The sequence below is a fragment of the Colius striatus genome, chromosome Z (assembly GCF_028858725.1).
Source record: "Colius striatus isolate bColStr4 chromosome Z, bColStr4.1.hap1, whole genome shotgun sequence".
NCBI lineage: Eukaryota > Metazoa > Chordata > Aves > Coliiformes > Coliidae > Colius > Colius striatus.
This window is the reverse complement of record NC_084790.1, coordinates 48958106-48982793: the sequence shown is the minus strand read 5'-3', so window position 1 is coordinate 48982793 and position 24688 is coordinate 48958106. Positions and strand designations below refer to the sequence as shown.

Below are 24688 nucleotides of genomic sequence, written 5' to 3'. Positions count from 1 at the left end.
ACAGTTCCCAGTGATATTAATTTATTTTCTATTAGCAAAAAACACCACAAAAATATGCTGCTAGGTGAAACTACAAACATGATCCTGTAAAAAATGTGCAACTATAGCTGACACCAATTGAAACTAAGGGAGCTCAGATGATTTCTAGCCCTTGTGATGTAACATGAATCATGTCCGGTACTTCCCTTGAGTCAGATATTTAGGAACCTAAACAGTGGTGCTCATAAACTGCATTTAACAATTCTATTGCTATAGTGGGGGGGAAATGAATCGGCCTTTTTATATATATGCATCCAGATACAAAGCATGCAGGTGACATCCTTGGTCACATGCCAGACTACTGGGTATCAGATTTAGTTACAAAAAAAGCAAGAGGTTGTTACAAAAGTGCTTTTCATCTGTTAATGACAGTTTTTTCATCACAGTGCCCTAAGCTCCATGTGTGTAAATTCCAGCATGCCTTCTTTGTTGTGTACTTTCAGCAATGAGAACATTCCCATTTTTTCTTTTTCAGAGAAAAATAAACATTTATTTATGTATTTATTGGACAGCTTATGATTGTAATAGTATAAGATAAGGTGCAATGTCAAAAAAACGGCAAAAATACAGATGAAGTTACATTTTCTGCCTTTTTTTTAACCCTCCTTTCTCAACCAAATAAATTTCATGAGTAGTATCAGTAAGAAAACAATGTTGGCCAGGCCTCTGTTGTTAAAAATTCTTATTCTATTGTATGATCTCAAGACCATTCAAATGCTATTCAAGATGCAATTGTCACATAAGAACAAACATTATCTAAATTGGAAGGAGAGAGGGAAAGCAATGTGCTTGCAATACAACCACATTTACATATTTTACAATTCAGTTTCTTTGAATATCCTTAAAACTTTTTGAAAAATAATTGCTGCAAATAAATTGGCTTTCAGTGTTCACATAAACCTCTGTAAATCCTAACCACTATCTGAAACCTATGCCTCTACTCAACAAACAAAACATCTAAGTCAGTAGAGAAACAAAAAACCTCAGAACTCTCTTGCTTATTTCTGAAAGTATTAAAACTTGCACCCAGCAGGAAGTAATTCTGCTCCTGCAATAGATTCAGTATATGAACTTCATTCACAGATTACTGTCACATCAAAGATTAAATAATTTATCATTTCATAAGGAAAATGAAAAAGATCCCAGAATACACTCTCTCCACAAGACCAATTCAAGCAAGAAATTTAAGGGCTCCACAGTGCTGAATGCAGTGAGGGAAACATAAAATCAAGGATGAGCTTCTAGAGTACGTTGTTATTTGCTAAAATTAAGACTGATATTCTTACAAACATCCCCATCTGGCTTCAGCCAACAGGGCAGAAAAATGATGCTGTTTTCACAGTCCCCCAATCTTCATCAAATCTTCAAACACAGAAACTTCTCACCTAGGTGTCAGTAAGCCCATGCACAAATCTTCTCAACATTACTGGTTGCCCCTTTAACTACTTCAAATTACTGGCTCCCTTCAACATCTGTTAATCCAATTAGATCCTGTGAGCCTGTAACAATTAAACCAGTTGTTGTAAAATGCAATAGGGTAAGAGAGTTTTATGTATCCACAGCTGGGCTGTAAGCAGAACAAACGGACTGCATCTGACTTTGATGGTTCTCATCAAAAAGCAGTTACTAAGCTGTGAGAATAAGCACTTATCAGCTGCTCTGTTAAAACAGCCATCCTAAGGGGGCAAAGGCTTCAGAATTTCTCATTAGTAAACTTAACAGTCCTAGAGGAAGGTATGACTTCAATTACAGCAGATACAGAGTGAATCACTCATTCAAAGTGAAAATAGAATTTGGCAATTTTTAGTTGGCCTGTATTAAAAAGGAAATTGGAACAAAAGTCCATGTTTAGATTCAAAATATTTTTACAAAATGGGAAACATTGCAAAAGCTGAGCAAACCCAGCTCTTATGAAAAATACTTCAGTGGGCTTAAATTAGAAGTAACTTTTTTTCCAAAAGAAAAGGTGAAAATGGAATAAAATGATACCTGGCTACTATTGGTCCCCATCCAATTTCCACAAGCCTGGATGTCTCTCTTCCCCTGTGTAATTACAAGAGATTCTCACTACTGAAAAGAATTCTCATACATCTAAGTGATGTGCATAATGCTTTGCAGAGTAGGAGCTGTAATATCTTCTGTATCATCAGCATTCAGCATAAGGACTAGCACTTTGCCATCAGTTTTGTAGATCTGTAAGCCTCAAATTCTCACAGCCTGAGAAATCCCTTTCTCTCCAACTCACATGCCACTCCCCTCCCTCCACCTTCTGGATGTTTCCTTAGACCATCACAATTACAGACACTTAGTACACTCCATTCCATCAACCAAGAATTCATCAGTTAAATAGTTCCTTTTCTCTGATGACTGCAAAACACTCTAAACATATCTTAATTACACTTTATAATCATTTTGAATCAAACTCAGTCAGTATTAGAAGGTTGCTTGTGGTATGTAGAGCTATTTGATGCTTCAATGGGTAAAATTTTTAAAAGTGTGGCAATATAACCAGGTTTCTTTTAAGAGTCCTCAAATACCTGGAAACACCTCAGACTCCCAACAGGCATTCTGTAGATAACGTAATTGAGCTGTGCCTCCAAGTACATTTGAAAACAGCACTAAGGATCCATTCATATTTTTGGGCTCAGAAATAGCTTTCAAGTTACAGCCTTGCTAGACTGTCATCTCATGAGATGTCATTTCACATCATTTCAGATTAATAAGGCTGCTCATCTCTAGTACCTGCAATGCTTTAAAAACTTCTCCACTAGCACAGCATGTACATTTGCAGTGGTTCATTAATAAGAATGACAGATGAGCTGCTACAGGCACAGCAGTAGACACAGACCACTGTGATAGTGTCAGAATAAAGGACAGATCTGAACACAAACAAGCTACCTTCAGATCTAGAACAACACAGGAATCTTTTACTGTCACAAAATATGTTAGAAATTATGATTTAGCACTGCTAATCCTCATCTCCATCTCACTGTTGTTGAATGCCATCCTAAAACATAAGCGGTGAACTTCTCAAATAATTTGCTGAAGTGTTGCATAAATTAAAATGTGCTATTACTGTTCACTGATTTCCTTTCATAAGAAGAAACTGTATGTGCAGATCAATGATTAAAAGAAGTAAAAATAAATAGGACAAGGACTTTCAAAGCAAGAGTCATGGCATTTGTCAATTTGGTCAATTCTCTTTTGATTTCCTTAGGTAACGCACATGTACGCTAAGCAGCACAAACTCTGTATTCACAAGCATTTGTATGCCAGCAGTACCTCTGAGCTGAAATCCTTACAGCTGCCAGGAAAACAGCAATAAAAAAAAATCAGAAACAAAGAAAATCAGCTTGAAAACTAGCCATCAGAGGATGGACTGGTGAGAATGTCAAGGACTCAGACCTAGAAAATGCTTTAATTTGCATTACATACAATGTCTTGACACACATGCATGCAAAAGGACTTTATTACCATACTCCTAACAGATTTGACAGTTTTAGGAAGGAATATGAATGGTATCCAATTTCCAGACAGAAATATGCTCAACGCAATCTGGAAAACTAGTTGGATTTCAAGGGATGTTTTCAACCTCCCTAGTGTAGAATTTCTTTTTGCTCTTCTCAGCCTCAACTTTTCCAATACATGAAAAAAAAAAAAATCTGCAGAGAAGGATATTTTTTCCTCATTTAATAAAATATACAAATCCTTAGAGACTACAAGCTTTTTCATTTTCTACTGCATAGAATTTTAGCCCTAAAAGAATCTTTATGAAAATACTTATCTGTATTATTCCTGTACTATTTGTCTAAGATTATGGATTTAAAAGTGATCTAGTAAAGGACAATTGCAATCCTATTCCAACTAGACAAAACTATTTTGCTTTGAGAAAAAAAAAATATTAAAAGTGCTAAATTAAAGGAAATCAACCACCTCCATTTACTGTAGCTTTTTTTTTCAGTTACAGCAATATCCAATTTTATCAGGAATTTAACTATATTTCACCAGAATACCATCTAGTATTTCAGAACAATAAGATACTCATTTTAAAGACATTTCTCATGACCATCTTGAAGTGCTTTAAAAGCTATGCACAGCATAAGAAGATATTCACCTTTGGGTCCAATGTATTAACCTCACCTCCCATCCATTCCTCCCTTCTATCCATTGTATTGAAAGTCAGTAATATTTTCTCACTGTTGTTTAGTCTCTCTCCTGTGCCTTTCCCCATTGCCTTGAAGGGAGCTGTGATTATTGGACTGAGAAAGCACTGCTCTTATGCAGAAGTGCAGCAGCACAATCAGACCACAGGACTCAAAATGTCAGGGAATTCTGACTACAGGCAGCAGTGGATGTCCTTGATTAAGTCTCACCTCTAGTAATCTCATAATGTTTTGAAAGTCAGTGTCGTGGGGATTTTGCTGCTTCCCTGCCATTCATAAAAGAGTTCTGCTAGTAGCATTTGCTCACCAGGCAGCCTAGTTTTTAGTTCATAACTCTCATGGAATGCTTTTTCTATGCTCTCTCTGCATAAATTATTGGGGAAAAAAAACCCATATTGTTTTCTTACATTTCCATTTCACAATGTATTTAGATATATAGGTTTGAACAGCCATCAACAGGTTACTTGCAAGCTTGCTTAGAAGCCTTAATATCTCCTTCTTTTTAATAGCTCTGGAAAATAATCTAATGGATCCAATAACTTAAGCTAGAGAGGGCCAGAATGATACAAGAGAATTCCTCTGTGGGACATGGAGAAAAAGTGTGTCAGCTTCAAGAAATTAAAAAAGAACTATTTATTTCAAGTAGGTCAGTTCTACTTTGACATGAAGCTCCATGACTGAGCTCTACGCACTGCTATATTTTCTGTGTAAGACAACCCTAATCACAGCTAAGGTAGAGAGCGGGTTCTGACAACAATATCAATGATTCCTGACATTCAGTCCTTTTCAATGTATAGAAATTTCTTTTTTCACTGACAGCTTCTTATTAAGAATATGTCTTTTCCTAAGACTTTATGATAGCCCTGTTTCCGACAAATTATTTGCATGCGTAGGCTAACACATCTGCTTATCTTCAGACACATCTAGAGCGTGCAACTCACAGATCCCACACTTTTGAAATGTCAGTGTGCTGTAGTATGTGGTTGAAGGAAGTGCGGTGAAAGAATGGTAAAACATAGTCTTTTAAGCACATCTGAAAAATGAGCACAAGTTGGTTCCAGCAGCTGCCTGTAATGGAAAAAATGAAGACTGGCTATTGCCAGAAAAGTGGGTAGTAAGAAATAACAGATGTGAAATTTCAGCAACATCACTGGCTAGGTCAGTCGTACAGACAGCTCCAGAGCCGGGCTCTGTGCTGGCTTGCAGTGTTTTTGGAGGCCCATTTGCTTTTCAATCTGCTGAACTACTCTCCTTGCTTAGCTGAATTTATTCAGTAACCTCACCTGTGAATGAAATCCACAGGAAATATTCATGTGTACAAGCACACATTCACAAGTACATGTGGGCTGTCTGTAAAAACTCCTTGATTAAATTTAGTCACTACATTTTCCAAAACCATTTTAACATTTTGCTTCTCTCTTCCTCTGCCCTCTTAACCCCTCTTTTATTTCACGGACACTTAGGCAAATGGCAAAGAAAAGACAGGTCCTTCAACACAAGATCTTATTACGTTAGGCTCACAAAGAAAGTGAGATCAAAGAAATGAAACTAATCTGGTGTATACATTTTGACGAGAAAGGGCAGTGGTTGAAAAAAGCCCTTCAAAGAGTCAACTCCAATTACAGACATAATTTTCAAAGAAGAATCAAGTTTCTTGACTGAGTTTAAAGGGGAAATTATAAATACAAAGTCTGTAGAATATATCACAACCAGAGCAACTTCTGTCAGCTCAATTTGCAAGATTAAGTGGACTTCAATTTATATTAAAATTCAATAAAAAACAAAGTTATACTTAGGCATCAGAAATATGCTTCAAAATTGTAATGTGTGTCGTAAAGATGACTGCTACTTGAGAAAAAACAATTATAAAGCTATATTAGAAAAAATACTTCCAGTGAATAATATGTAACAGTAGCAACTAACTGAGGAGAATTAAGTTGGGTTGTCACATCCATTGCAAGCCATTCTCCTGCAATATTCAAAATCTAGTTGTAAAATGCAGCTCTTAATAAGCCTAGATTTTCATGCTATGTCTATCTGGTGTATTTATTACCTGTTGCTGACAGAAACAGTACTACCCTCCCGACCTACTTTCAGCTGCTTATTCCCTCTTTGTCCCTTGTGTTACTGTAGTGGGTTGACCCTGGCTGAATGCCAGGTGCCCATCAAAGCTGTTCTATCGCTTCACCTCCTCAGCTGGAAAGGGGAGAGAAAATACAACAAAAGGCTTGTGGGTCAAAATAAGGACAGAGAGAGAGAGCATTCACCAATTATTGCCATGGGCAAAATAGACTTGACTTCTGGAAAAAAAATGAATTTATTACCAATTAAAATGAAGTAGGACAATGAGAAAAAAACCCAAATCTTAAAAACATCTTTTCCTCTCTGGTATCCCTTCTTCCCAGGCTTGGTTTTGCTCCTGAGTTCTCAACATCCTCTCACCCAGTGGTGCAGGGAGATGGGCATTGAGGGTTGTAGTCAAGTCATCACACGTTGTCTTTGCCACTCCTTCTTCCTCGGGGGAGCACTTCTCATACTTCCTCTACTCCAGTATGGGATCTCTCCCACAGGAGACTGTCCTCCACAAATTCTTGAATGCTGAGTCCTTCCCACAAGGCTACATGAACTGTTCCAGAATGGATCCTTTCCACAAGGGACAATTCTTCAGGAATAGACTGCTCCAGCTTGGATCCCCCATGGAGTCACAAGCCCTGCCAGAAGCCTGCACCAGCATGGGCTTCCCATATGGCCACTGCTTTCTTTAGGTACCCATCTGCTCTACTGTGGATCTACCTGCAGGTGGATCTCTGCTTCCTCGAGGCTCTGTGGCCTCCATGGCTGCAGGGGCAGGGCCTACCTTACCACGGGCTGCAGGGGAATCTCTGCTCCAGTGCCTGGAGCACCTCCTCCCCTCTTTCTGCACTGGCCTTGGTGTCTGCAGAGCTGCTGATCTCACATATTATCACTCTTCTCTCCTGTTGCATTTTGTCGCACAGCAGTTCTTTTCTCCCCTTAATAGTGTTATCTCAAAGGCACTACCACCATAACTGATGGGCTCAGCCTTGGCCAGTGGCAGGTCCATCTTGGAGCCAGGTGCTATTGGCTCTGTTGGACATGAGGGATGCTTCTGCCATATTCTTGTAGAAGCCACCCCTGTAGCCCTCTGCTACCTGAATCCTGCCATGCAACCCCAATGCAGTTCCATGCAGTAATTTCTCAGACACAGGACAAGCCAGGCCAGCACAATTATTTCTTGCAGTTTTGCCTCCCAATTAGGTAGGGTTTTTTGTTGAATCAGCTGCTTACCTTTAACTCACTTTGGGCCTTGGGGCTAATACAAATGAGGGGAAGAACAAGTTGAAGCAGTACTGCCCCTTTTGGCATCAGCTTGCAGTTGTGCAAGCCAGATGCAACATTAAACCATGCCTTGAACAGAACTACTAGGTTTCTTGTAGAAGGAATGTCAAATGTCTTCAAGATTCCACATCAGCCAGTGAGTACCTTAGAGGTTATGTCCCAGCATGAGAGAAACTCTGCAAGTAAAAATTTCAGTACCATAGCAATTGAAGGACTCCACAAGCACCAAAGTACAGTGCGATGAACTGAAACCCAATACCTGGACAAAAGGCCTTGCAAAAGAGTAAGAAATTAATTAACTCTCCCAATATCACTTTGCAGGTTAATAACAGAGGTGGAAAATGAATCTAAGAGTCAGGATAACCAGTTCTATCCACACTCCTTCCTGTGGCTGCAATTGCTGTTTACTCATGGTTTGCAGCATGGCATCTCCATGTCAAGAATTGCGATAGGTTCCAGAAATAATAAAATTAAAATTGGCCATTGTATTTTTTGGTACCTAAGCAAATTATGAGTTCAATGTGGTTTACAACAAAATGAAATAAAGTGAATAAAATGTCACAATTAATTTTGTTTCTATTTAATGGAAGAGGGGCACCTTAAAGTTTTCCAAAAAAGGAGTAAACAAAAAGTTATAAATTTATTTCAATAATACAATTAATATGTAATTGTGTATCATTATACAATGAATAAATTCATTTAAATACTATATCAATATAATTTAAATAAATTATATAGAAAAGAAAAAAAGTCAAAGCATAGACACAGAAAAGTGTTTTCTCATAGAGGAAAGGTAGTACACATATAACTTTCTACTTACCCTGGCTGTTAAAAAAGTCAAATAAAACCAGGAGCATTGCCTATAGCCCTTTTTTTGGCTTCCAGATGTAAAAATGTCCACCTTGCATCTCTGCTGTTATGTACAAAACTGTACTGATATAAACAAATTCAAAAAAACCATAAAACCCCAAAATGTACTCCCTGTCCTCATGTGTATTCTGCAGTAAACCTCGTGGGATTAACACACAGAGACCTTTTAATCACCTCAAAACTATTACCAATTTGTCAGTTTCAGGCTTAAGGTATCACAGGGTTTCATCTGAAACCTAAAACGTAATTCCTAAAGTCAAGAAGCACTGTCATGAGGCTGACAAAGTTCAGCACACAAATAACATGACAGCTAGAACACCTTAAACAAGTAATGGCTTTCCTTTCACTGCAAGTATTTATGACATGAAGTGTCATGGTTTGACATGACAGCCTTTTCTGGTAAGGGGGAAGGGGCTGGAAAGATGGCTCCTGTAACAAGTTGCTCAAAACTCTCCCCAGCTCTGAGCCAGACCCACTGCTGGGGCTGAGCCAATTGGACACCTCCACGATCACTTTTTAAGAAGAAGCCAGAAGAGGAGGGAGGCTTCTTCCTGTTTCTTCCTTCTTCTTCTTCAGCTGGTGGTGGTGCAAGGAGTGGGAAGAGTGAGAGAAACAGCCATGCAGACTCCAAGGTCAGTGCTGAAAGAGAGGAGGAGGTGTGCTGGAGCAGAGATGCCCCTGCATTCTACAGAGAGGACTAGCGAAGCAGAGATTTGTTTGCATTTTGCTAAAGACCCCACATCGGCAGCAGAGACTTGTTTTGATAATGACCTCGTATCAGGGGCAGAGATTCATTTTGCTAGAAACCCTGAGCCAGGGGCAGTGACTATGGCTGGAGGAGGTCATATCCCATGGGAGAGACCCAATCACTTCACTACAGATACTGAGCCAGAGGCAGTGATTCACTTCATTAAAACTATGGCCAGAGGAGACCATATCCTATGGGAGGGACCCAATAGTCACAGAAGCTGTAACTGTGGGGAGGAACTCATGCCAAAGCAGCTTATTAAAATTATGCCCAGAAGAGGCTGTGTTCTGTGGGAGGAACCCTATATTGGCAGAAGCTGTAGCTGCTGGGAAGGATCCACACCACAGAAGTTTGTTAAGGACTGTGTCCTGGGGGAGGGACCTCATATCGTAGCGGGGGGAGAATGCCAGCAGTCGTCCTCATCTGAGGAGAGAAGTGGCAGAGAGCATCTATGAGAGCCTGACCACATCCCCCATTCCCTGCCCCAACTCAAGCCGTTGAGAGGGGAGGAAGTAGAGATAGCAGGAGCAGGGAGCTGGACGCAGGAAGAAGGGAGGGATGAGGGATGGAGATCTTAAAGTGTTGGTTGTAATCTTCTCATAATCCTACTCCCTTCTTGCTTTTATTCCATTCTGTTTCTTGTAGAATAAACTTTCCTACTTTCCTCCCTAAATCAAGTACTGGAGTCTGTTTTGCCCAGAACCGTAACTGGCAGAGAGCCCTCCCTGACCTTGTCTTAATCCACAACAATCTTGGTTATCTTTTTCCTCCCACTTTTCCGGGGCTTCCACCATCCTAATGAGGGTGAGGGTGAATTGGGGCACCAAGTGAGAGAGTGTTGTGGTGCTTCTGTGCTAGCTGGGCCCAACCACAACATGGAGAAAGACATTCAGAAAGACATTTTGCTTGCGTTCCTTCACCTTGGCTTCTCCTAGTTGTCCCTAATTCCAGAAACATGAATCTCTGATCCTATGCAGGAAAGACAGTGTATTGGATTTCTGTGGTGTGGATTTGGTAGCAGGTAAGGGCTACTGGGGTGGCTCCTGCAAGAAGCTGCTAGAAGCTTCCCTGGCTCTAAGTCAGACTTGCCTCTGGCCAAAGTCAAGCCAATAAGCAACAGTTGCGGCGTCTCTGTGATCATACACTTCACAAGCGTAAACCTGCAGTGGAGGAAGGAGTGGAATGTGAGAGAAACCATTCTGCAGACATCACGGTCAGTGAAAAAGGAAGGGAGGAGGTATGCGGGAGCACACATTCCTCTGCAGCCCATGGTGCAGCCTAAGGTGAGGCTGGCTCTGCCACTCCAGCCATGGTGGCCTGCAGTGGAGCAGAGATGCACCTGTTGACCCATGGAAGACCCCACACCAGAGTGGCTGGCTGCACCTGAAGATGGCTGTGACTGTGGAAAGACTGTACTGGAGCAGTCTGTTCCTTAAGGACTGCAGCCCGTGGAAGGGACCCACACTAGAGCGGTTCATGAAGAACTGTAGCCTGCGGAAAAGACTCATGTTGTAGAAGCTTGTGCAGAACTGTCCCCAGCAGAGGAGACCCCACACTGGAGCAGGCAAAGAGTGTGAGGAGGAAGGAGCAGCAGAGATAATGTGTGACAAACTGACCACAATCCCCATTCCCCATGTCCCTGTGCTGCTGGCAGGAAGGAGGGATGGAAATTGGGAGCAAAGTTGAACCTGGGAAGAAAGGAAGGGTAAGGAGAAGATGTTCTTATGGCCCGCTTGTATTTCTCACCATCTTACCCTGATTTGGTTGACAACAGATTAAACTGATTTTGTTTTTCTCCCAAGACAAGACCATTTTGCCTATGATGATAAATACTGAGTGATCTCTCCCTGTACTTTGACCTTGACTTTGGTCTTTAGTTATATTCTCACTTCCTCATCCCACAGTGGAGAAGTGAGCAAGCAGCTGTGTGGGTGTTTAGTTGCTGTCTAGGCTCAAATCATGACAGCTAGATAGGTATTATTACCTGAAGAGAAAAAGGACTGGCTGGTCAAAACACCTGCTTTAATGTAACAGAAAAATATGTCACATCAGCTGGCAGTTTCTAGAGTAGCTGCTATGGTCCAGCTATGTGAATGCTCTTACTATTAAGTTGAAATCTTGGGGAGAAAATTAAGGAAAAAGAAAGCAAAATACCAAAGATTTCATGAGGCGTTTATAAGAAGGTAATTTCATCCTCTAAATTGTTAACTGAGTTGTTTATTTCTTGCTTTCATTTGCACTTTTACTAATTTTATTGCAACAGAAGATTTTTATGGAATTAAGTGTGTATCTATTTTCAAATGTTTATGCAATGCTTCTGAAGAAAATTTGGATAACTAGGCATTTGCTGTGCTTGTTTGGAGAGAAACTATATTATTTACATATTTTGTTATGAGAGAAAAGTTGTAATTTCAATTTTCTTTCAACATACTACATCTGCACAGGCCCAGTCTTATTAATTGCAATTTTATTATCACTACCACACTTAACTCTCTACTCTTAACTCTTATAAGTTTTTTATAAGACTACTTTTAGAAACAGGTGAGTGACCAACAAGCAGCAGTCCTAAGCAAGTTTTAGAGCTACTTTTAAAAACACCACGTATATCTTGTTTAAATTTCCTTTAAACAATAGGTATGTTTATCTTGACAGAAGGATAGTTCTTATTTTCAGAATGTTTGGGACAAGTGACTTCTGAACACTAGGCATATGGTATTATCACAACCTACGTGTGAAGAGGTACAGACCAAAATTGTCCACTGTATACTCATAAAGAAACTTTACAACAGTTTCAGCTTTTTGTGGAATCACATAACACATGGATGGGAGTGGTACCTGTCAGGTTAACACTTCTGCTTCAACATAATGGCCTACTTCTGTGTTGTGGAACACTTTGCTTACAAAGATCACGAGTAAATGTGTCAAATTAAGCCACATAAATACATATACAGGTAAGTATCTCAGCAAGGATGAAACTGGTTGAGCAAGTTCAATGTTGTTTGAATTCTCTCTTGCACAGTTCTCCATGATACTGAAATTTAATATGGCTCTTAAGTCTACAAGGGCAAAAAATGCATTTTTCTATGGGAATCTGAATGTGGTTTGGGGCTTTCTAGTACCCACTGTGACAAAAAATATTCTAGATAACTGAACACATTTAAAGTTGGTAAGGACTTGTAACATTTATTCTAGAGTGCCAAATGAACGAATATAAATAGCAGAAAAACACTTATTTTTGAGGACTCTTGAATGCCCTGGCTAACACAGAAGTGGAAAAGAAGTTTCATTCTTATCAAGAAGGAAGAATAAGGTGAAGGGAATAAATGCACAGGAATTATCACTTCATTCTACTTACACACTGAGGACAACATGAATATAGCAGTTTAGCCCTGAGAATTGTCAGGGGCTGAAGGATGGGGGCATGGGGGCAAATAAACACTAGATCAAAACAAACTATCCAAAATTTACGAGTGAATTCACTTAAAACTCACTTATTTGCTTTTCCTGGTAGAGTACAAGAAGAGATAGGAGATAGTAAATACAGAACTACATGAAGGTAAATGTTCTAAACTGATAAATTTCTTCAAAGTTTTAACTGAACTATTTCTAGAAATTAAGGACTATACAAACATATCTTACAAGGATCACTAAACCAAAGATAAAAACAAGGCAAGAGTTTCTCACTGTATTGTGTTTGGTTCTTGTTCACCAAAGTCAACAGCACATGCAACCAAATGCACAATGGCTAAAAACTTTCCAGTTGTTGCCAAGAGCACTGAAATCAAACAAGATCCCATAAATACAATATATTTCACATAAATTTGCTCGCTATGGAAACCAGATAAATAGAAAGATTATTCCAAATAACTATCTCTGCAAGAAAACATAGATGCTTTTGAAAGTATTAATTACTACTACTACTATTATTATTAAGCAAAACTAACAGTGAGTTTGTGTCTGCTTTTTTAAGGCTCTCTATGCCAGCCTACAACTACATCCAAGGAAGTGCAAATAATATGTTTATAAAATGCATTACTAAACAAAACTCATTTTTAAAAGCATTTCAAATTTCCAATCATTCTTCCTGTGATCCTTCTTGCATTTTTGTCTAGTCACAACAGGCACATACCATGCAAAGAATCAGTAATGAGCAGGGTGAAGGGGATCATAGAATCATAGAATGGTAGGAGTTGGAAGGGACCTTTAGAGATCATCTAGTCCAACCCATCTGCAGAAGCAGGGTCACCTAGATCAGGTCGCATATGAACATGTCCGGGTGGGTCTTCAAGACCTCCAAGGAAGGAGACTCCACAACCCCTCTGGGCAGCCTGTGTCATTGCTCCATCACCCTCACAGTGAAACCGTTTTTTCTTATATTTAAGTGGAACTTTTTGTTCCAGCTTCATCCCGTTACCCTTTGTCCTGTTGCTAGCTACTATAGAAAAAAGGGATGTCCCAACCTCCTGACACCCACCATTTAGATATTTGTAAATGTTAATAAGATCCTCCCTTGGTCTCCTCTTCTCCAGACTAAACAGCCCCAGTTGCCACAGCTCTTCCTTGTATGAAAGACGTTCCAGTCCACTGGACATCTTGGTGGCCCTGTGCTGGAGTCTCTCCAGAAGTTCTCTGTCCTTCCTGAGCCCAGAACTGGACACAAGACTCCAGAGGAGGCCTCATCAGGGCAGAGTAGAGGGGGAGAAGAACCTCCCTTGACCTGCTGGCCACACTCTTCTTAATGCATCCCAGGATGACATTGGCCTTCTTGGCCACAAGGGCACATTGCTGGCTTATGGTCAGTTTATTATCAACCAGGACTCCCAGATCTCTCTCTGCAGAGCTGCTCTTCAGTAGTTCAACCCACAGCCTGTACTGGTGCATGGGGTTGTTCCTGCTCAGGTACAGGACTCTGCACTTGTCCTTGTTGAACCTCATGAGGTTCCTCTCTGCCCAACTCTCAAGCTGGTTGAGATCCCACTGAATGGCAGCACAGCCTTCTGGGGACTCAGCTAGTCCTCTCAGTTTGGTGTGGTTTTACAAAGGATACTACAGTTTACAGGTGGGAAGTTAAGAACCACAGACAAACTTGGGGGTTTAAAGACAGTAAAATTTCAGCTTGCAGTAATTTATTAACTTACTTTAGGCTTCTATCTATACTAGAATATCTGATTTTATAACGGCTTAATTGTGTGCTTTTGAGAAGCCTGGATTCAGGCATCATTCATTTAATACTAAGGCTTACATGTGTGTTATTGTGCTGTTGCCTTAACAAATATGGATTGAACTATTATACTTCAGTATTTTCTATTTCAAGTTGGTGGTGGGGATGAAGTTCCACTTATCAAAAGCAGTCACTGAGACTACCTCTTCTTTGACTTCTTAAAACCCGTTTAAAAAGTTCAGGTGAATGGTCTGAACAGGAAAGTGATGCTCAGAAGAAAATATTCAAAAGGTATAAACTATTGTATATCTTCTATCCCTCAAACAGCAGTCAAACTTCATAGTCAGACAGTATGTGAAAATACCAGAACATATGACCTGAATTTAATTTACTCACCACTGTTCCAAGTCCTTAGGTCTCGATCAACCACTTCAGACTCCTGGTAACACCTAGAGAAACAATTGATGTAAAATGTAAGAAAGGTACAGAGCCAAAAACATTTAAAAATACCTACAACTACTGGTGGCTGTAATGGTACAACCCCACTTGTAAGAGATTATACGCATATGGGTAACATTTCACCACCAGGACAGTTCTGCTTTGCAAGAAATGCAGCCTTCTAGACATCACTCCAAATACTAATGAGCTAAAATAAGTACACACTCTGGACTTCAGGAGAGCAGACTTTGGCCTCTTAAGGGAACCATTTGGTATAGTAACATGGGATCATAGAATCATAGAATGGTAGGAGTTGGAAGGGACCTTTAGAGATCATCTAGTCCAACCCCCCTGCAGAAGCAGGGTCACCTAGATCAGGTCACACAGGAACATGTCCAGGCGGGTCTTGAAGATCTCCAGGGAAGGAGCCTCCACAACCCCTCTGGGCAGCCTGTGCCAGGGCTCCATCACCTGAACAGTGAAACCGTTTTTTCTTATATTTAACTGGAACTTATTGTTCCAGCTTCATCCCGTTACCCCTTGTCCTGTTGCCAGCTACTATAGAAAAAAGGGATGTCCCAACCTCCTGACACCCACCCTTTAGATATTTGTAAATGTTAATAAGATCCCCTCTCGGTCTCCTCTTCTCTAGACTAAACAGCCCCAATTCCCACAGCCTTTCCTCATATGAAAGATGTTCCAGTCCACTGGACATCTTGATGGCCCTGCATTGGACTCTCTCCAGAATTTCTGTGTCCCTCTTGAGCTGAGGAGCCCAGAACTGGACACAAGACTCCAGATGAGGCCTCACCAGGGCAGAGTAGAGAGGGAGAAGAACCTCCCTTGACCTGCTGGCCACACTCTTCTTAATGCATCCCAGGATGACATTGGCCTCTTGGCCACGAGGGCACATTGCTGGCTCATGGTTAGTTTATTATCAATCAGGACTCCCAGGTCTCTCTCTGCAGAACTGCTCTCCAGCAGGTCAACCCACAGCCTGTACTGGTGCATGGGGTTGTTCCTTCTCAGATGCAGGACTCTGCACCTGTCCTTGTTGAACCTCATGAGATTCCTCTCTGCCCAATTCTCAAGCCAATTGAGACCCCCTGAATGGCAGCACAGCCTTCTGGGGAATCAGCCAGTCCTCTCAGTTTGGTGTCATCAGCCAGCTTGCTGAGGGTACACTCTGTCCCCTCATCCAGGTCATTGATGAAGATGTTGAATAAGACTGGCCCCAGAACGGTTAAAGCCCTGGAGTGAAGAGGAGTCCAAAAAAGCTGGTTAATATTCAATGATTACCTTGCTCTAAGCACAGGAGCAATGCATCCCAACAAAGACATTAGGCAAAAATGCCAGAAGGCCTACATGGATGGACAAGATGCTCCTGGACAAACTCAATCACAAAATGGAAGACTACAGAGGATGGAAGCAAAGACAGATAGCTTAGGCAGAAATCAAAAAGAAACTTTCTGAGCAGCCAGAACACGAATTAGGAAAGCTGATAGAATTACATCTGGCCAGGCACATCAAGGACAAGAAAAGCTTCTACAGGTATATTGGTGATAAAAGGACTATGGAAAATGTGGGCCCTCTCCTGAAGAAAATGGGAGACCCAGTTCCCCAGGACATGGAAAAGGCTGAGGTAGTCAACAACGTCTTTGCCTCAGTTTTCACTGGCAAGCGTTCTAGCTACGTCACTCAAGTCACAAAAGGCAAAGGCAGGGACTGGGAGAATGAAGAACTACTCACTGATGGCGATCAGGTTTGAGATCATCTAAGGAACCTGAAGATATACAAGTATATGGGATCTGACGATATGTATCTGTGAGTCCTGAGGGAACTGGAAATGAAGTGGCTAAGCAACTCTCCATCATAATTGAGATATCGTGGCATTAACCTCCATTTTTAAAAAGGGAAAAAAGGAAGATCCAGGGAACTACAGGTCAGTCAATCTCACCTCTGTGCCCAGCAAGATCATGGAGTAGAACCTCCTGGAAACTATTCTAAAACACACAGAAAATAAGGAGGTGACTGCTAGCAGTCAACATGGCTTTCACTAAGGGCAAACCATGACTGACAAGTTTGGTGGCCTTTTACAGACACCTTTTACAGGATTACAGCATTAGTGGATAAGGAAAGAGCAACATATGTCACCTACCTGGACTTGTGCAAAGCATTTTACACTGTCCTGTACAACTTCCTTGTCTCCAAATTGCAAAGACATGGATTTAACAGAAGGACCACTCAGTCTGCCAAGAATTTTCTAAATGGTCGAACTCTGGGAGTTGTGGTCAAAAGCCTGATGTACACGAGAAGACCAGAGGTGAGTGGGATTCCTCAGGGGTTGGTACTGAGACTGGCACTGTTTAACACCTTTGTCAGTGATGCAGACCGTGGGATTGAGTGCACTCTCAGCAAGTTCCCTGACAACACCAGGCTGTGTGGTGCAGTGAATACACTGGAGGCAAGGAAGAGATGCCGTCCAGAGGAACCTGGACAGGCTTGAGAGGCGGGCCCATGTGAACCTCATGAAGTTGAACAAGGGCAAGTGCAAGGTCTTGCATCAGGGTTGAGGCAATCCCAAACACAAATACAGCCAACATGAAGAATGGATTAAGAGGAGCTGTGAGAAGGATTGGGGGTGTTGGTTGACAAGAAGCTCAATGTGACCCATCAATGTGCACTTGCAGTCCAGAAAGCCAGCCATACCCTGAGCTGCATCAAAAGAAGTGTGGTAAGAAGGCTGAAGGTGATCCTTGCCCTCTGCTCCACTTCTATTAGACCACATCTCATTTTGAGGCCCATAACATAAGAAGGACATGTTGCTATTGAAGTGGGTCCAGAGGAGCCTGCAAAGGTGATCTGAGGGCTGGAGCTCCTCTCCTATGCAGACAGGCTGAAAGACTTGGGGTTGTTCAGCCTGGAGAGGAGAAGGCTCCAGGAATACCAGCAACCTTCCAGTACTTCAAGGGGCCTACAGGAAAGTGCAAGAGGGACTTTTTACAAGGGTATGTAGTAATAGGGCAAGGGGTAGTGGCTTCAAAGTGAAAGAGATTTAAATTTAGATTAGATGTATCGTTGAATCACAGAATGGTAGGGGTTGGAAGGGATCTATAAAGATTATCTAGTCTAAAGCCCTGCTCAAGCAGATCTGCTTAGATCTGGTCACACAGGAACACATCCAGGAAGGTTTTGAAAACCTCCAGAGAAGGAGGCTCCAAAACCTCCCTGGGCAGCCTGTGCCAGGGCTCCCTCACCCTCACAGAAAAGAAGTTTTTCCTCAGTGAAACTTTTTGTGTTCCAGCTTTTTTCTATTACCCTTAGTCCTATCACTGGACACTACAGAAAAAACTTGCTCCACTCTCTTGACATACATCTCTCCAATATTTATAAGGAAGGAATGTAAGGAAGAAGTGCTTCCCTGTGATGGTGGTGAGGCACTGAAACAGGTTAAAAGAGGCTATGGATGCCCCATCTCTGGAAATGTTCAAAGCCAGGCTGGATGGGGCTTTGAGCAACCTGCTCTAGTGGAAGGTGTCCCTGCCCATAGTAGACAGGTTGGAACTATATGATGACCCCAAACCATTCTGTGATTCTATGAAGAAGTAACACATAAACCACTGTGCATGAACAAAACAACATCTTTTTATGTTCCTCTGTCTAACTAATAATAGAGGCCAAGACTTGAAAACACATTTAAAACTGTTTGTCTATTCTATTCCAATTTATAACATTTTAAAGTCAAGTATGACTTAGGAATAGCTCCAAACCCAACAGGACAACACCTGTTACATAATGTTACTTTTTTTTTTTTTTTTCCCCACAATAATTGTGGTAAAACTAACAAGAAGAAACTCCACAGGCTTTCCACTGCTCCGTCACCATAGAGGCAATATACACTTTCATTATGCCACAGACGGCTGAAATGAAACCCAAATCCTCCCAAACAAATTAATATGACAAAAGCAGGTATGTTCTCACTCTTTCTCTCAGGAACTCTTTCTCACAAATTTTGCAATTGCTCAGATAGATTTCTACAACAATGGGCAAAAATACATAAAATCAACTTCTTGCTTTCTACTCAACTAGCTGTAAATTTGGCTGCATCAACACGCCACCCCCCAAAAAAGAAGAAAACATTATATTCTTCATTTTTATCTTTTTTCTTATTTGCAAGGGAAAGATGTTGCAGTGTAATAGAGGTAGAAAGAGTCTCTATACTAAGCAGAGTCACAGATTTTATTAAACAGTCTTTTATTTATAGTCAACAGGAGAAGCAAATAGGTTGGAGACTGTTAAGACAACACAGTTGGTTTGATAACACCTCCCTGTCACATATTCTGGCTTTGTACACTACAGGAATTGGGGATGCTTAGGCTCCCCTGCAAAAAAAGTAAAAAAAGAATACAGAAATATCCGCTGTGTCTTAAAATATCCTTTTCAAGTAGCTTTTTCTTCAGATACACTACCATGCAATACTTCCATGTATTATATAACACCAAGTATCCAAATCAAAGAAAAATTTATTTACTTCAGGAAGGCCTGTATTGCCAGTTATGTCACTATGAATAGAAAGAATGCATTCAATGGGTTCTTTGTCTTTTGCTATCAACGCAGAACAGTACAAAATAAAATTAAAACCACTATTTCACTGACGTCATTAAGGCTACCTTCAGAAATAGCAGCAAAACAAGAAGGTAAAGTATTTTCTTTAGGGATAGATTGATAGCACATTAAAAAACTCAAACCTCTAAATGAATTACAATGTTAAACACCATAGGGAACTAGCAGCTAGAGATATACAATAGATTTTTAAACATTTCTTCTCAGAGTGATTCTTCTGTTTCACACATATCTACAGAACAAAAAAAAAATCCACTTTTGCTTTTTGCATTGTCTATCCAGTTTGTTCACTCTAGAAGATCATGCTACATACCTGTACGTATGTAATTTGAAGCAAATTCAGAAGAGCATACTATATAAAGCAATATTATCTTGCAAGATATTTCAATGAGAAACAAAATGTTCACTTTTTTACACTACAGAAAATATTTCACCAATGCACCTGCCCTGAAATTTACACCCAATAAAAGCCAGATGTACTCCTAATACCTGCTGATCCCCACTCTTAATGCCTGTTTTCCCACTGCACCACCTTAACCAAGAACGCAGTACAGCATAGTTTTACACATCATTAAAATGTTTAAACCAAACATTACATTTTTATAATCCTAGCAATTCCCGCAAAACTAAACAAAATAAATACAGAAGCATTAAGAGACCTGTGCTGTGAAGGAAAGATCTCTCTTAGCCTGTTACTTAATATAATAAGCACCTCAGTGATAAGTGAATCAAATTACCATATTTCTTTAACAAGACAGTTGTTACTAATTGAGGCAAAATAGTAAAGTTTAGTAAAGCTTTTCTCTAAAATGAGCTTTGCCTTCTAGGATTTATTTTACGTAAGCATAAACTTTATTTGAATTTAGCAATACAGAACACCAGCCACAAGTCTCATCCCACATTCACCAAAATCAGTGGAAGCTCTTATCTTAATATCCATGATGATAAAGCACACAAATGGCTTAAAGGCAGTATAAAAGGACTTAAAAATTTCACTTTACGACACGCTTCCTGAGTCACATCTCTATGTCACAGGGACAGCAAAGCAAAATGGCAAGTCAACCTCCCAGAGCAGCACTGTGAGTTACATCACTGCTAGTGCTGTTGTCTTGCTCCATAGAACCCATAACCTCACTCAGCCCAAGGCAGCCAAACCCAGCAGCTTTGCAGCAGTATCTCCAGCAAGAATATCTACAGTCACGAGAAATATTTGGGCATAATGCTGCTCTAGGCAGCTGGAACTTGGCCACCACCAAGAGTGACCAAAAGGGCAGTGCCTCAGAAAGAAGCTCCACCCCAGGGTCAGCACTGCTCAACTAGCTGCCATGGACAGCTCAGTGGTCACTGGGCACAGGCAGGCTCCAGGTCAACCTTGAAACAGGCACACAACACAGCTCCAATACAGAGCAGTAGAGCTGAAACAGGCTCCTGAGCCCTCAGGCAGGATGCAGGGGAGGCCAAGGTCCATTAGTGCCCCAGGGGCCCTGATGTTGGCTTGCTAATTAAATGCTCTAACCAGCAGCATGCTCCTCAGCAATGAGCTAAAATCATTTGGCAAGCTCAGGCTAGTCTTCTTCCTAAACGTCAGCTGAGCTGGCTTAATAAATAACAACTTCTGATGAGTATTACTAGCATTCAAATTATTGCCCCCAGATTACACACACTGTGGCCTGCAAAACACTAAATTTAAAAATAAAACTGTCTGCTGGGTTAAGAGGAACAAAATGACTCCAAGGAAGTCAGTTATCTTTTCCTGAAGGCCTGGAGATGGCAACTGTGGAGTTTTGTTCAGGTGTCAGTGATTAACATACTGTTTTTATTTAATTGGTAGACAGCCTGAGCCTGTTGTAGAAGGCTGCAGAGCTATCTCATGATGTTAGTCTGGAAAGAGAGACACGTTATCTCACACACTCACACTCTTTAAACCAACAGCTGTGGGGTTTCTTTTGTTTTCAATCCAACACCTTCTTCTCAGGCCAAAGCTATAGTCAAGAGTACCATCCTAGTAGTGACACAAGCCATGACTACTACAAATCAATGAAGCAACCAGTAAAATGTCCGAGTTGCCTTATAAAATTCCTGAGATTTTCCACTACTCCTGCACCACAACTGAATTAAGAACCTGTTTGCTTTGTGGGTTCAACCCAAATTAAAAAATGCCTTAAGCACAATCCTCCCCTTCCCCCACAAGAAGAGCAGACTTCTTTTAACATTCAACTTTCTCTACATTTAAGACAAGATGTCTAACAAATCAATCAAACACAGAACTAGGGACTGACTTACTAAGACACACAAACAAGCTGTTAAGAGCCCTCAAAATACAATGTGAAACTCCTCTATGGTGTCAGGAAAACAACAACACTTCCCTTGAACATCTACAGTGGACTCATTTCCATGCCTTCTTCACAGCTTTCATCTTCATAGATGCAATTAAAAAACTATGTAAAAAGTAGCTTATCAAATTAAAGCATTCACAAGTGCTACCTTTGACCTTCTGCAAGTGAAAAGTTGCCTTTCAATCACTAAATACTTCATTCATGTAATTATTTTGCTTAATGACAAAACCTAGAGCTTAGAACATTCAACTTGATCTAAAAGCAAAGCTCCTTCTACTGAAAATTGTCCGAACATTATCCAACCAATAGGCCTATTGTGCACTCCAGACGTTAATTCAAAGCTAAAAATACTGCTTTAGAGCACACCAACTTATTTTCAGCTCTTCTGCAGCTCATGTGTCAGAACAGATTTTCAGTCTTGTAAAAAACAAAAACCCAAGCCCAATGTAAAGAAAAAATAAACAAAGATGAGACTCTGGGCAACATTCCAAATGTCTTTCTGGAGTGTTTTACTAAAACCATGTTATGGTAATGAGAAACCTTAGTCAAGTCTTATCTGCCCAGTTTTCCCACTCTGAAGAACATCCTCCAGCTTCTAGCAACCTCTGAAAGTCCTGAGCCATCTTGATTCAGCCTTCTCTTTCAAAGACAGTTCACAAGCCCACAAAGTGGCTCTCCTTTGGTGCTAACCCAAGGAATGAGAAATGAGCTAGGCACTGCTTGGTAAGAGTTAAAAACTACACTCAGTTTGCAGATGGAAGAATTAGCTAGCCCCAGGGACAGTGGGAATTGAGCAGCAACTAAGAAATATGTTAACTGTGGTTTTGTTCACCACAAAGAAGATTTCCTTTGCCTGTTTAATTTTCGTCATGTTAAGATTTCTCTGGAGCCAATTATATTAAACACTGCTACAGAGATGGTCTTTTCAGAAAATATCCCGGTAATGCAAGAAGTAAAATGGGTTTAGCTTTTCCCAAAGTCAATAGTAACTTCTTTGAAGATGTTCACGGTAGACATTTTGTACGAAGTTCCAACTATTCTTTAAATTCCTCTAAAAACCCTTTCAATTATTCTTTGAAGTACACTTCTCAGCAAAACTGAGATATCACTTTTTGCCAAGTTATGAGCTGCTAGTGATAACATTTTATTTTCTCCAGATTTCTACTATTCTTATACTACATTAAAGAAGATTTATGAAAGACTTTGTGCATCACTACATGGAGACAAAGAGGTGAATCACATCTAAAAAGGTCTCCTGATTCGGATGGCAAAAAGAAATCTTAGTTTCTGTTTTTCCCTTTTATGGTTACTATAATTCTTTAAAAAGACTTGCTAATTGTTACCTTTACCGTTTCATATAAAAAGGCACTTGCAAGACTGAAGAAGAGGCCAATTTCAGACTCAAATAATGGGTTTACAGAATAATCCTTGAAGGATTCAATTAAAATAAGAATGTTTGGGAAGGGAGGGCAGAAGGGGGGCAGAGACAGGGAAACGTACCTGACTTTTTTTTATTTTATTTTTTTCTTTCCGCCAGTTTCCCAGCTGAGAGTAAAACTGACCAGTGTCTTCAGTGGCATCTTCCAACCTCTATAATTTTAACTACAACTAACTGAATATAAATTTTAGTTAGACATGTTTCCCTTGAATATGCATTCTTGAGATTCCTGCTTGCTTATCTTCTGTCACTGATTAACCTTTACATTCCCAAAGGTAGGTATTCAGCTTGCAAGAAAGTTTATGGTAATCGTTAATATCACCCCTTGAAATTCTTCACTGAGATTCATGAGAGGGTGTTTACCTGACCTAAACTTTTAAGTCTGATGCAAAAACTTTTAAAATTCTTTGATGCCTCCTCCTTTAACTTTATCAACAATTGCTGGAGAGATGGAAGATTCCTTGCTTTCTCCATGTCTCCCATTGAGAAATTGAGATGGTAATATGAATCAGTTCAGTTAACTTGGGCTTGTTATATAACTTATTTAGGAAAAAAAAAACCCAAACCACTGTGATTTCTTGTTAAAGAATGTTTTTCTAAAAGAAATGAATTAGAAAAATATTTTAATTTCCGTTTAGGTGGCATTCTCCACCAGGTTCACAGTTTTGAAAGTTAATTCGTCACTTGAATTCCTAGGGAAAGGTTATTTAATATGTATATACTGCTTTGAGAAGGCAAAGACCTTCACAAGCATCTCATAACTGATCTTGAGCCTGTTTTCAATACCCCTAATAAGATATAGGGCTGATAGATGCCAGTGTGGTCTTCAAATACATAAAAAAACCATCCCAGAGGACAGTAGTCCAAGTGAGGTCTTACTTTGAACATTACAAATTATTCTTATTACCCTCAAGTAAGGGTAGGGAAAGACATGCAAGATGGATGAGGAACAGCAAAGGAATAGTGTAATGATCAAGAGAAGAGAGCTAAGGAAGATATGAAGTCTTGCCTTCTTCAGCTTAACAAAATGGAGACCAAAATGAAGTACAATTGTTTCCTACAGTTACTGTAGGCAGCTAATTAGAAAGCAGAAAGAAGACAGATTTAAATTAAAAGCCAATATCACAGCAGAAACAAAATAAATGTGAATTGATTGTGAATACACTTAAGATGCTGGTAAAGAGATGATTCCTAAATCATCTGAAGAAGCAAGATTCTGCAACAGCCTTTCAACAACAAAAGCAGAAGCAAGAAGCCTTCCTAGTTTTAAGTCAGACAATGATGACATGATGAAATCAATTGCATATAGTCTGACTGCCTGCACTAACAAGAGAATAAACTCCCTTCTCATCAAAAGATTTGTACATATTTTAGAGCACATTAGCATGCCTTCCAATCACCTCTCAGAAAGTATATATTTGATAGCTTAATGTCACATTAAACACCACTGTTAAAACCAAGACACATGTTATATATCCATTTAAAATACTCTCAATGAATATACTAAGCAGCAAA

The 24688-nt window shown here is 40.2% G+C and overlaps 1 protein-coding gene across 1 annotated transcript in view; it reads right to left on the bottom strand.

Moving 5' to 3' along the window:
• The window catches only part of LHFPL2 (LHFPL tetraspan subfamily member 2), a 120182-nt gene that overhangs the window by 46814 nt on the left and 48680 nt on the right, over positions 1 to 24688 (bottom strand). The window contains exon 2 of the mRNA XM_062018277.1: positions 14735 to 14787. The gene's annotated coding sequence lies outside the window, so the exon portion shown is untranslated. The remainder of the gene's footprint in view (positions 1 to 14734; positions 14788 to 24688) is intronic.